The sequence below is a fragment of the Gossypium hirsutum genome, chromosome A08 (assembly GCF_007990345.1).
Source record: "Gossypium hirsutum isolate 1008001.06 chromosome A08, Gossypium_hirsutum_v2.1, whole genome shotgun sequence".
Classification (NCBI taxonomy): domain Eukaryota; kingdom Viridiplantae; phylum Streptophyta; class Magnoliopsida; order Malvales; family Malvaceae; genus Gossypium; species Gossypium hirsutum.
In genome coordinates, this window is record NC_053431.1 from 2,929,414 (window position 1) to 2,943,145 (window position 13,732).

The following is a 13,732-nucleotide window of genomic DNA, read 5'->3' on the forward strand; positions in this document are numbered from 1 at the left end:
TTTCATATTTCTTTTCAATAAAATTTCTTTTTCCATATTTTTATTTATTTGCTTTTCCTCCATTATCATGAGCCACAAAAAAACCCTTCTAGCTAAAAGTTGTTAATATTTCCCCAAAAAGGGTTCTTGAGGCCTAAAATCCGTACTTAGCCTTCTCGCCAAGTATTCATCGTTTCTCCGCACTACGGGCTGACGCTTCCGTCCATGGCCCTTAAGAAGTAAGCTTTTCAGCATATGCAAAGGCGGCCGCTTTGTATGTTTTGGAAGGACTGCATAGTCGGTTCGTTAACTTACTGCGTCAGAGGTTGGCGAGCCAAAGAGACAAAATGGCGTGGGATTCGCCATTGAGAAGCGTTGATCTAGCATAGATTACTGGCTAGAGTCAGGTTCCCTAAAAATCGTAAATCTAATCTTTGAAGCTGGTGGTCGTAGGCGTCCTCTTCCACTATAACTGGCTTACTTGAATCGAGAATGATCATCCAAAAGCCAAGGATTGAGCCCAAGGCGGAATGAGACAACCGGAAGCTGGAACTTTCCCATAAGAATTTCTTTTCTCTTAAAACTCTCTTTATTATTTTTATTATTTTCGTAATCATAATTTCAGTAAACTTTAAATTGTAATACCCCATACCCGTACCTGAGATCGGGATAGGATAAAAGGCATTACCGAGATTTTCAGAATAATTTCAATTAATTTATATTATTTAGTATTCATTTTCATGTTTCATGTAACATTCTTTTCATATATTCAATTCAAAATATCATATAAAATACGATACAATACTTAAATTTTCATATTTACATGCTCATGCAGGATATACGAACCTACTTGACTAAATTGCAGAAATACCAAGATTTAGGGGCATATTGGTAATTTACCATATTCCCAAATTTCACCCAATCTTAAATTGATAATTTCATTCAATTTATTAATTTAGATAATAAAATAATTCATTCCCTTCAATTTATTCATTTTCGACATTTTTACAAAATTACCCATAAAGTTTTACTTTTATTCAATTTAGTCCTTGAGCCAAAAACATACAAATTAGCCATGCTAGCTGAATATTCATACATATTTTTCCTCCTCCTCCTCTCCATTCCACATCCTTAGTATAAACAACACACTTGTAGGCAACATTATCCATAATTTTCACTATCTACTTATGTGAATATTCAAGCTGTCCATCTATGTCATAGTCACTAAATTATTTTTATCTTGAGATACAGAACTCAAAATTAAGATCCTATAATTTTCCCTGAAACTAGACTCATATACCTTCTTACCATAAAAATTTCATAATTTTTGGTTGGGCCAATTAATACAGTTTATTCATTAAAGTCTCCCATGTTCTGCTGTCTGACAGTTCCGACCCTTCTTCACTAAAAATTAATTATCTTCTTGTACAGGATTCGAATGATGTCTTTGTTTGTTTCTATTGAAAATAGACTCATTCATAATTCTAAACATATAAATTTAAGCCCCTAATTATTTTTATCCAATTTTTTATTATTTTTCAAAGTCAGAACAGGGGAACTCAAAATCATTCTGACATTGTCTCACAAAAGTTATTGTATCTCATGATTTACAATTCCATTGCTTACATAATTTCTTTTATAAGAAACTAGATTCAATAAGATTTAATTTCATATTTTATTCATCTTCTAATTCGATTTCTATAATTTTTAGTGATTTTTCAAAGTTAGACTACTGCTGCTGTCTAAAACAGTTTTAATGCAAAATATTGATTTCCATTTTGCCCCAAATTTCACAATTCATACAATTCAGTCCTTGCTCAATTAACCCTTCAATTAAGATAATTTTCTCAATTAACACTTTTTCTAGACATTATAAGTTATTTCATAACTATTGAAATTCAGAATTTCTATATGAAACTCTAACTTCAAACTCTTTTACAATTAGGTCCCAAACATTCACTTTCTATTCAATTCTTTCAATAAAATCAGCATATAAATAATTTAAAGCTCTAATTCCATGTCAAATCATCATATACTTCCAGCACATATTCATAACAACTTTCAATTTCTTTCATAGAATCAAAAACTAATGAATTCAACAAGTGGACCTAGTTGTAAAAGTCACAAAAACATAAAAATTAAAAAGAGAAAGCAAGAATTAAACTTACATGAAACTAGAGTATGAAAACCAGCTTGAACCGTTCTCCATGGCTGTTTTTCAGCTGATGAATATGAAGAGAAATGAACAGAATTCTAGATATTCCAATTTAGTCCCATTTTTATTTAGCCAATTTTGGCAATTTTCCAATTTTGCCCTTATTTCATCCATTTCCTGATTTTTCTCAGCTATTGCCGCCCAAAATATCTCCTTTAGGACTATTTTCACTTTAGGTCCTTCCTCATTTGACAATTGAGCTATTTAATCCTTCTAGCAACTTTTACACCATTTTCAATTTAGTCCTTTTTATTTAATTAACCACCCAAACGTCAAAATTTTCTGACTAAATTTTAATACTACCTCACCAACACTCCATAAATATTTCTAAAAATATTTATGGCTCGATTTATGAAGTCAAGGTCTCGATACCTCATTCTCGACCCAATTTACCTAATTAATTCTTTTAAATCACCAAATTCACTAATTCAAAAATGCTTTTATATTCACATTTGACTCATAGGTATTAATTTATTAAATTTTTAACTCACCCGTCAGATTTGGTGATCTCAAATCTCTATTCCCGATACCACTGAAAATTAAGCTGTTACATAAATTCTGTTTTTTATTTTATTTTCGTTTCCAAAATCAATTCTTAAATTCTGTTTTTTATTTTTTTTTCCAGGAACGTAGGTTTTCTTGGGCACGATTTTGCCTAGGATTTTGAGAGATAAGCATTCGTATAATCCGGTCCCTGAGGATTCGGCCCTACTTCCCTTTACTATTTCTTTTTCATTATTTTACAGGGAATAGGATATTTTTGGTGCTCTTAACGACCGCATCAAATTTTGGCGCCGCTGTCGGGGATCGGCAACATACTAATCTTGTTTTTCTTTGTTTTCTATGACCAGATCTGCTCCAGGTACTCTTGCGTTCGACTCAGAAATCGAAAAGATTGCGAAAGCTAATCGAAAGGAAACAAAACTAAGGAAAAAACAGTCAGTGGTGGTTGGAACTCAAAGCAATCCACGGCCAGAAATTAGAATCGACGACGAAGTAGAGTCTAGGGTTAACAAAACCCTACTCAAACGTTAGAAAGTAAAGAAGAAGATGTAGATTCCCCTGAAGAAGTGCTGAACACTAGGGTTGACGAAACCCTAATTTAACACCTTAACTTATGGCTCAGACAATTCGGCAACTGGCCGAAGCGCCGACAGAACAACCGCCACTATGCATCGCGTATCCTACTATGGATATTGATTTTGAATTAAAGTCAGGCTTGATTCAGCTACTGCCAACTTTCCGTGGGTTACAAAATGAAAACCCCCACAAGCATTTAAAAGAATTCCATATGGTTTGTTTAAGTATGAAACCTCAGGGGGTAACTGAGGATCAAATTAAATTGCGCGCTTTCCCTTTTTGCCTAGCAGATTCAGCCAGGGAATGGTTATTTTATTTACCTCCTGGATCCATTACAACTTGGGCTGATCTATCTCGTTTATTCCTTAACAGGTTTTTCCCTGCATCACGAGCGGCTGAGTTAAGAAAAGAAATCGTGGGCATAAGGCAAAAAGACGCAGAGACTCTATACGACTATTGGGAGCGATTTAAGAAGTTGTGTGCAAATTACCTACAACACGGTATAACGGAACAGTCTTTGCTCCAGTACTTTTATGAAGGCTTGAAACCCATGGAGATGAATATGGTAGATGCCGCGAGTGGAGGAGCGTTAGTCAACATGACTCCACAACAAGCAAGAGACTTAATCTCCACAATGGCTGCGAATTCCCAGCAATTTCGAACCAATCCTGAACCCCCTAGAAGGGTTCACCAGCTAAGTAATTCTACCATTGAAGATAGACTTGATAGACTTACTAATATTGTGAATTCCCTTGTTACAGAAAAATCGAAACCAGCCTGAGAATGTGGAATATATGCTACACCTGAACATACGACTGATGCGTGCCCTAGTCTGTGTGACGATTCTATAGCCCATTTAGATGCTATGAGAAATTTTCCTAGGCCACCACAAAGACGATACAACCCTTACGCCAATACCTACAACCCAGGATGGAGGGACCACCCTAATTTTAGTTATGGGGCTAATCCACGATATAACCAGCCATACCAAAATCGAGCCCCACAACAGTTGCAAGATTCAGGTAATTCTTTAGAAACTTTGGTCAATAAATTAGCAACTAATGTCCTTGATTTCAACAGCAAACTCTCAATTTCCAAAGAGAAATGAAGGGTTTTCAGCAGAAAACTAAAGCATCCATAAGGGAGTTGACCACATCAATTGAGAAATTAAACTCTCAAGGGAAACTGCCATCACAAACAGAACCAAACCCGAGGCAGAATGCGAATGCAGTAACGTTACGAAGCGGAAAGATCCTGGAACCAGTTCTTGGCAAGAATCTTGGTTAAGAAATCGCCCAAGAAACTCCAGGAAACGACGAACAGATCTGAGCGAAACCCCCACTGCCGAAAATCTAACCTCCATTCCCAGGACGATTAAATCAATGTCGAAAAAGTAAGGAGGACAAGGGGATCCTCGAAACATTCAGAAATGTTGAGATCAACTTACCACTGTTAGATGCCATTAGACAGATTCCGCGGTATGCCAAGTTCCTCAAAGAACTTTGCACCAACAAACTAAAACTAACAGGTAATGAAAAGGTAAGTGTTGGTGAGAATGTTTTCGCAATTCTACAGCGAAAATACCAGTTAAATGCAAAGATAGGGGTATGTTCGCTACTCCATGCAAAATTGGCCATTTGGGAATTAAGAAGGCTATGTGTGATCTAGGGGCCTCAATAAATGTAATGCCTTATTCTATTTATGAATCACTTAACGCAGGTTTTTTGACAAAGACAGGTGTTATTATTCAATTGGCAGACAGGTCTATTGTGCATCCCGAAGGAGTCCTCGAGGACGTCTTGGTAAAAGTTAATGAACTTATTTTCCCTGCAAATTTCTATGTAATTAAGATGGAGGAGGACAACATTGCTGGATCTTCAGACCTCCTATTGGGCCGACCCTTCCTTAGTACTGCTAGCACCAAGATCGATGTCCGAAGTGGCACTCTTATGATGGAATTTGATAGGGAGATCGTGAAATTCAATGTTTACGAGGCCATTAGCCATCCAAGCGAAATCTTGAGCGTAAACCGCGTCGACCTGATTGACTCATTAGTGAACGAGACTTTTGAGTCAACTTATGAAGACAAATCTGAATATAGATATGATGATTATGAATTTGTTAAGACATTATTATCACCATCAGAAACTAAACTTCTACCTTCTGTTGTGCAGGTTCCAGATTTGGAATTGAAACCACTTCCTGCGCATCTCAAGTATGCATTTTTAGGAAAATGTAATACCTTACCCATTATAATTTCAAATAAACTCTCTAAACCCGAGGAGGAAAGTTTGATCCAGGTACTAAAGAGTCATAAGGAGGCGATTGGCTGGACCATTGCTAACTTGAAGGGGATAAGCCCCTTGACATGCACCCACAAGATTTACTTGGAGGAGAACACGAAACTAAGGAGAGAGGCACAAAGACGCTTAAACCCGAATATGATGGAGGTGGTGAAAAAAGAAATAATTAAGCTGCTGGATGCTGACATCATTTTCCCTATTTCTGACAGTAGATGGGTAAGTCCGGTACAAGTCGTGCCCAAAAAAACAGGCGTGACAGTAAAGAAAAATGCTGAGGGCGACTTAGTACCGGTCCGAGTGCAGAACGGGTGGCGTGTCTGCATCGATTACAGGAAGTTGAACGCTTATACTAGAAAAGATCATTTCCCTCTTCCTTTTATAGATCAAATGCTTGAACGTTTAGCTAGTAAAACTCACTTTTGTTATCTTGATGGATATTCAGGTTTCTTCCAGATCCCTGTTGCGCCAGAAGACCAGGAAAAGACCACTTTTACATGCCCGTTCGGTACGTTTACATACAGGAGGATGCCATTTGGACTTTGCAACGCACCAACTACCTTCTAGAGATGCATGATGAGTATATTTTCTGAATATGTAGAAAAAATTATTGAAGTTTTTATGGATGATTTTACCGTGTATGGAAACTGTTTTACTGAATGCCTTGAAAACCTTACGATAATTTTGAACAGGTGCATGGAATTTAATCTTGTCTTGAACTATGAAAAGTGTCATTTTATGGTAGACAAAGGTTTGATTCTAGGTCATATAGTCTCATCTAAGGGAATTGAGGTTGATAAGGCCAAAATTGACATTATAAATTCTTTGCCATATCCCTCTACTGTTAGAGAGATACGTTCTTTTCTTGGCCATGCAGGATTTTACAGGCGTTTTATAAAAAACTTCTCAAAAATAGCTGAACCATTGTGCAAGCTGTTGTAGAAAGACAAAAAATTTGAGTTTGACTCAAAATGCAAGGAGGCTTTTGATACACTTAAGCAAAAGTTGGTAACCGCCCCTATAGTACAAGCACCAGACTGGAACTATCCCTTTGAAATTATGTGCGATGCAAACGAACGTAGCGTGGGAGTCGTATTGGGACAAAAGATAGCGAAAGAACCTCATGTCATCTGTTACGCCTCAAAGACCCTAGATGCTGCACAAAGCAACTACACAACCACATAAAAAGAACTTTTAGCTATTGTGTTTGCTTTAGAAAAATTTCGATCATATTTACTGGATCTAAGGTGATTATTTTTTCTGACCATGCAGCTCTTAAGTACTTAATCGCAAAGAAGGAAGCAAAGCTAAGGCTCATTAGGTGGATTTTATTGCTCCAAGAATTTGACATCGAGATTCGTGACAAAAAGGGGTGTGAAAACCTGGTGGCCGACCACTTGAGTAGGATAAAAACTCCATTTGATGATGATCCCATAAAGGATGAGTTTCCCGACGAAAGCTTATTCCCAACCGAGGCTTACTATCCGTGGTATGCAGACATAGTTAATCTCTTAACCACGGGATCGCTGCCCACTGAGTTAGCTCAATCCGTAAAAAACAAGCTTAGACGCGAAGCTCGGAATTACATATGGGACGATCCATACTTGTGGAAACATTACTCAGATCAGATAATACGACGATGTGTTCCAGAAATCGAGGTAACCTCTATCCTTACTTTTTGTCACACAGAAGCTTGTGGAGGTCACTTTGGCCCTAAGCGGACAGCTCACAAGGTATTGGAGTGTGGGCTATATTGGCCTACAATCTTTCGCGACGCGTTTAACTTCTGTAAGTCTTGCGATAAATGTCAGCATACAGGTAATATCACTAGACGAAATTAAATGCCCCTATCCCCGATTCATGTATGTGAGATTTTTTATGTATGGGGCATTGATTTCATGGGCCCTTTTATTTCTTCGTTTGGAAACATATATATACTTCTTGCAGTAGACTATGTTTCTAAGTGGATAGAAGCAAAGCCTACTCGCAATGATAATGTTAATACTGTTGTGGAGTTTCTAAAACGAACTATTTTTTCTAGGTTTGGAACACCTCGAGCTTTGATCAGTGATCGTGGTACCCACTTTTGCAACAAGGTCATGGAGGCACTATTATCAAAATATGGGGTTCATCATCGTATAGCAACAGCCTACCATCCCCAAACGAACGGCCTAGCAAAGGTTTCAAACAGGGAGATCAAGTCAATTTTGGAAAAAACGGTTTGACCCAACCGTAAGGATTGGAGTCTTCGGCTCAATGACGCGCTTTGGGCCTATCGGACGGCGTATAAGGGACCAATTGGCATGACCCCGTATCGAGTTGTTTTTGGCAAAGCATGTCATCTACCAGTAGAGTTGGAGCATAAAGCTTATTGGGCTATTCGACAATGTAACATGGAGTTAGAGCCCACGAGGAAGGCAAGGAAATTGGACATTCAAGAATTGGAGGAAATTCGCAATGATGCCTACGAGAATGCTCGAATTTATAAGAACAAAACAAAGATGTTTCATGAAAAAAATATAGTTCAGAAGCATTTCTCAGTAGGACAAAGAGTTTTGCTTTATAACTCCGTATTAAAGTTATTCCCAGGTAAGCTTCGATCTCGGTGGCAAGAACCTTTTATTGTGACTGAAGTATTTACAAATGGCGCAGTTGAAATAGAGAGTGAAGAATCAGGAAAGCGGTTCACAGTCAATGGTCAACGGTGAAGCCATTTTACGAGAATTTCCAGGCCCACACGGTCGAGAAAATTCAATTAGAACCACCACAAAACCGTTCAAGGCGTCGAGCTAACGACGTTAAACAAGCGCTTGTTGGGAGGCAACCCAATCTTTCTTTTTATTTTTATTTTTATTTATTTATTTTTTTCTTTTATTATTTATTATTTTTTTTTATTTTTATTTTATTTTAGTTAAATATTAATAAATTTCTCTTCTTCCATCTAGGTGAAATGAAGCGAAAATACGAAGAAAAAAAAAGACAGAAAGTGTGCACCAAAACAACCCTATCCATGCTGCCAAACAGTTCTATTCCAGCCCAGAATGCCATATCTCTGCAGCCAAACAGTCCTATTCTAGCCTTAGAATCCCCAAAACCTGCAGCCAAACACCCTTTTTCAGCAAATAAAACCCCCTAACCTTACATTTTTTTACCCCAAATTTCTCCATAACCGCCGACTCCTTTCTCCTCCACCACCCACCGCTGATTTCTTAGCCACCATGGTGAGAACCCGAAACCGAACCAACATTGCACACATCACCCACCCCGTCTCCACCTTTTGCCGCTTCGTCATCTTCTTCTCCACCGTGTGCGCCAATCGACGGTAACTACATGGGGAGTTTTTCTAAACTTTTTTTTCTCCATCTATTTGTTTTCTTTTTACTTTCACATCGAGGACTATGTGTTTTAAGTGGGGGGAGGCATTCTTCGTTGTTATTGTTATTATCTGCTATTTTTACTGTCATATTGTTGTTTCTGTTGTTTTGTGCTCGTTTCTGCCTATTTATTTTAAGAATATCCTGCTGCTTTTCATGCCCAAGATTTTACCAGGAATTGCCTACTATTTGACTTTCATGCATGATTCTTACCTTCTAAGGAAGTTATGATTTTTCCCATAATTGATTCCATCTCCACTGTTTTATTTTTATTAGGCTAAAAATAATTGTTATTAATAGGGTTAATTCTATCTTGCTTTTCGTAAAATTGATCAAGTTTAATATAAAGTGAACACTTAAAATGATCGCATGCTTAATTAATGTTCATGGCTATTAGGTGATTATTGAAACTTATTTTTGACACTTAAATTTTTTTCTTTCCTGAGTTCTCAAGAATTTTAAATATCGTTTAATTTTTAATAAATGTTTTCCATGGTTATGAGTACAGTTTAGATCATGACTGACTGAGTAACCGGGGTAGGGTGCTTGGGTTGTCATTCTACTTTGCGTCAAAAGGTGGTGTGACGTGACAAGTAAAACTCCGCTAGCCGAGGTTATGAGTATGGCTCAAATCGTGACTGACTGAGTAACCGGGGTAGGGTGCTTGGGTTGTCATTCTACTTCGAGTCAAAAGGTTGTGTGACGTGTTGGGTAAAACTCCGCTAACCGAAAATAAATAATTTTAGGAGTATGTTGGGCTGAGTAACCGGGGTGGGGTGCTTGGGTTGTCATCTCTCTTCGCGTCAAAAGGTTTAATATATTCCTAAGTAAATAAATAATAATAAAATTTAAAAAAGATAAAAAAAAAGGGAGAAGAAAAAAATAAGTACTAATAAAGTGGCACTTCGGGGACTAAAGGAGGAAATAATTAAGGTGTTTTAGTAGGTTTGGTAATTTACCTAAATGGTATAACTCAAGTCGATCTTAATTTTTGTGTGAAATAATTGGAATACTTTTTCTGTTTTACTTAAAGCAAGCTTAGAGGTCTCTTTATTTTTCATATGCGTTTTTAACTAATTTTTATGAAACTTTGGAGTGGTATTTCTTTTATGGCAGAATCTAGCTTTCACAGTCGATAAGAACCATACTTGAGGGCAAGCATGGGCTAAGTAGGGGGAATTTGATAATACTCTAAAATGACGTGTTTTTATATATTAATCATGTGTTTATTTTGAACTTGAGCCTACTAATTTGAGCTATTTATGTCTTTTTATCTTTTAGGGACTAAATTGGAGGCGAAAAGTAAATTCAAGGGAAAAAGCGTCAATTTGGAGATTAAATGGGCCAATATGCAACGTGGGACAAATATGTGCCAAAAGTGCGAACATGGAAGGCACAAGGACTTAAAAGCAAATAGAAGAGATTTTATTTTGGAAGACTCTATTTTATTTTATTCTATTAGGATAATTAATATTAAGATAATTATTAGGATTATTCAAATTTAGGATTTTATTTTAATTATCTTTGTTTATCTTTAATTAAATGTATTTATCTTTTTAGAATTTAAGTTCAATTAGACTATCTCCCTAGCACTATAAATAGGGGGTGAAGTGACTTTATTTGAGGGCATCTTTTTTGTAAACACTCTCCCCCAAAAAGTCTTTTGTTCTTTCATATTTCTTTTCAATAAAATTTCTTTTTCCATATTTTTATTTATTTGCTTTCCCTCCATTATCATGAGCCACTAAAAAACCCTTCTAGCCAAAAGTTGTCAATATTTCCCCAAAAAGGGTTCTTGAGGCCTAGAATCCGTACTTAGCCTTCTCGCCAAGTATTCATCGTTTCTCCGCACTACGGGCTGACGCTTCCGTCCATGGCCCTTAAGAAGTAAGCTTTTCAGCATATGCAAAGGCGGCCGTTTTGTATGTTTTGGAAGGACTGCATAGTCGGTTCGTTAACTTACTGCGTCAGAGGTTGGCGAGCCAAAGAGACAAAATGGCGTGGGATTCGCCATTGAGAAGCGTTGATCTAGCATAGATTACTGGCTAGAGTCAGGTTCCCTAAAAATCGTAAATCTAATCTTTGGAGCTGGTGGTCGTAGGCGTCCTCTTCCACTATAACTGGCTTACTTGAGTCGAGAAGGATCATCCAAAAGCCAAGAATTGAGCCCAAGACGGAATGAGACAACCGAAGGCTGGAACTTTCCCATAAGAATTTCTTTTCTCTTAAAACTCTCTTTATTATTTTTATTATTTTCGTAATCATAATTTTAGTAAACTTTAAATTCTGTTTTTATTTTATTTTCGCTTCCAAAATCAATTCTTAAATTCTGTTTTTTATTTTTTTTCTAGGAATGCAAGTTTTCTTGGGCACGATTCTGCCCAGGATTTCGAGAGACGAGCATTCGTATAATCCGGTCCCTGAGGATTCGACCCTACTTCCCCTTTACTATTTCTTTTTTATTATTTTATAGGGAATAGGATATTTTTGGTGCTCTCAACGACCGCATCAATATGTCAGAGTTGGGGAAGAGCTATAGTTAATTCTAGATATTGTATCAAAAAGAACAGATATAGTAAGAATCTATAATGAGATTGATGTTAAAAAAAATCAATTTGAGCTAAAATATTATAAGCTCTTTTACTTCTCCAAAATTTGAAACTTAGTCATTATATTTTTATTTCTAAAAATTTAGTCTCTACTTTTCAAATTTCATAATTCAAGCCTAATTGTTAACGATGTTATTCTTTTTTGTTAAATTTAGGTTCATTATAATGTCATTTTGTTCAGTTACATGGCTATCAAATGAGTTTTTTTTTAAATATCGCACCAATAAATTTAACAAAAAATTTAATAATGTTAACAATTGGATCTGAATTTCGAAATCTGAAAAGTGAAGAGACTAAATTTCTAAAAATAAATGAAATAAATTTTAAATTTTCAAAGAGTAAAATGACTTATGACATATTTTAATCTATTTTTATTTATTTAAAATATATTTATATTTTTATAATATATCATATTATTCAAGCTTATAAGTCCAACACTAATTAAAGTAAAAATAACTCAATTAGAAATAACCCAACTAAGTCAATTAAAATTTCAAAAAAAATTAAATCGATTGATTAATCGACTTAAAGTCAATTTAATTATGATGATTCTTAAACTCTAAATTGATTAGATCGAATTTTATAAATTATAGTTAATTAATTCGATTTAATAAAAAAAATAAAAAAAATCAAATTTACAATTTAATATGGTTAAAAAATTCAAATTTCACCATTTAGAAAAAAAAATGATAATATGAATTTTTTTTTTAATTATAATATGATGGCAAAGCTTTAATAATAACAAAATTAATACGGCTCTAACCTAAACTACATTTAAAGCAGTGAACATTTTAACAATCAGACTAACACGAGATTCATAATATAATATTTTAAACACCAAAAGAGTATTAAATCTAGATTTGTTGAATTCTTGAATATTAAAAGCTCGAAAAAGATGAGCTTTACGTTCAAAAAGAATATTGGAAACGATATTAACTTTTTTAAAGAAAAAAGATGGATGGATAAGGTTGGGTTATATGCTTCACTGATTTGGATTTAGTTTACGGCCCAATTACAATCTAATTATTAAAAGTTATTTTATTTAAATTTAATTACTATATTTATATAAAATTTATTTATTTATTTTAATATTAAATAAATAATTCAAGTTTAAGGATCAATTACATAAAAAATTGAATTGAAACTAGGTAAACTTTAATAATATAAAATTATTAAATTATTAAATTCAATAATTTTTAAAGAATTTTTAATTTATTACTACATAAGCCTGTAATAAATACATGAATTTGAAAAATAATCATCCATATAAATAATAAAATTATAATTAATTAATTAATTAATCTATTAAAATTAAGATTGATTTTCGAAATTATAATTTTTATTTATTTCTAAAAGTATCTATTAGAGAGAACCCAGTAACTAATTCTCCTGTAGGCTTATTTAGGGATAGATACTTATCATGAGTTTTAAAGCTGCTCCATACCCAGGGTGAGAATCGAACCCTCAACCAAAAATTATATATATTTTTTTTAAATTAAAAATTATGTCAACACTTATCATCAAAATTAATTATTATAAATATTGAATTAAATAATTAACTCAAATCAAATAAATTTCCTAAAATTACATATAGCCTCTTATCTACCCTTAAATAGGAGAATAATGCGCTTTAATGCATTCAAACTCACGTCTTCCTACACTGACAATTACAACTCAATTCGCCCTCTTATATATAAATTTTAACAGTATCATTTTAATCAACACTTTATCCGCAAAATTATAAATTTTTTTATATTTTATAAAAAGCAATGAGTGAGAATATTTTTCTATAACTACAACGAGGCTTCAATTGAAGGCCAAAATTCAATGGGCCTTTGGAAAACCAATTCAGACATGGACAATAAAAATTCTCACTCAATCCATTGTATATAATTATAATCATTTTTCAAATCAGTCTGTTGTTTTTATAATAGTAAAGTTTTTAATAGAATCGATTTTTTTATATTTTTTAAAAAAAATAAATTATAATAATTTTTTATTTAATGTTTCAAATTTTAAGTAAAGTTATAGTATTTCATATAATTAAACTTAATAATTAAATTTTATTGAATAAAAATACGTTAATTTAGATATTATTTTAATAAAATATTTAAATTTCACATAAAAATATATTAATCATATTTTATTAAATAAAGATAATAAGTGAAATTAAAT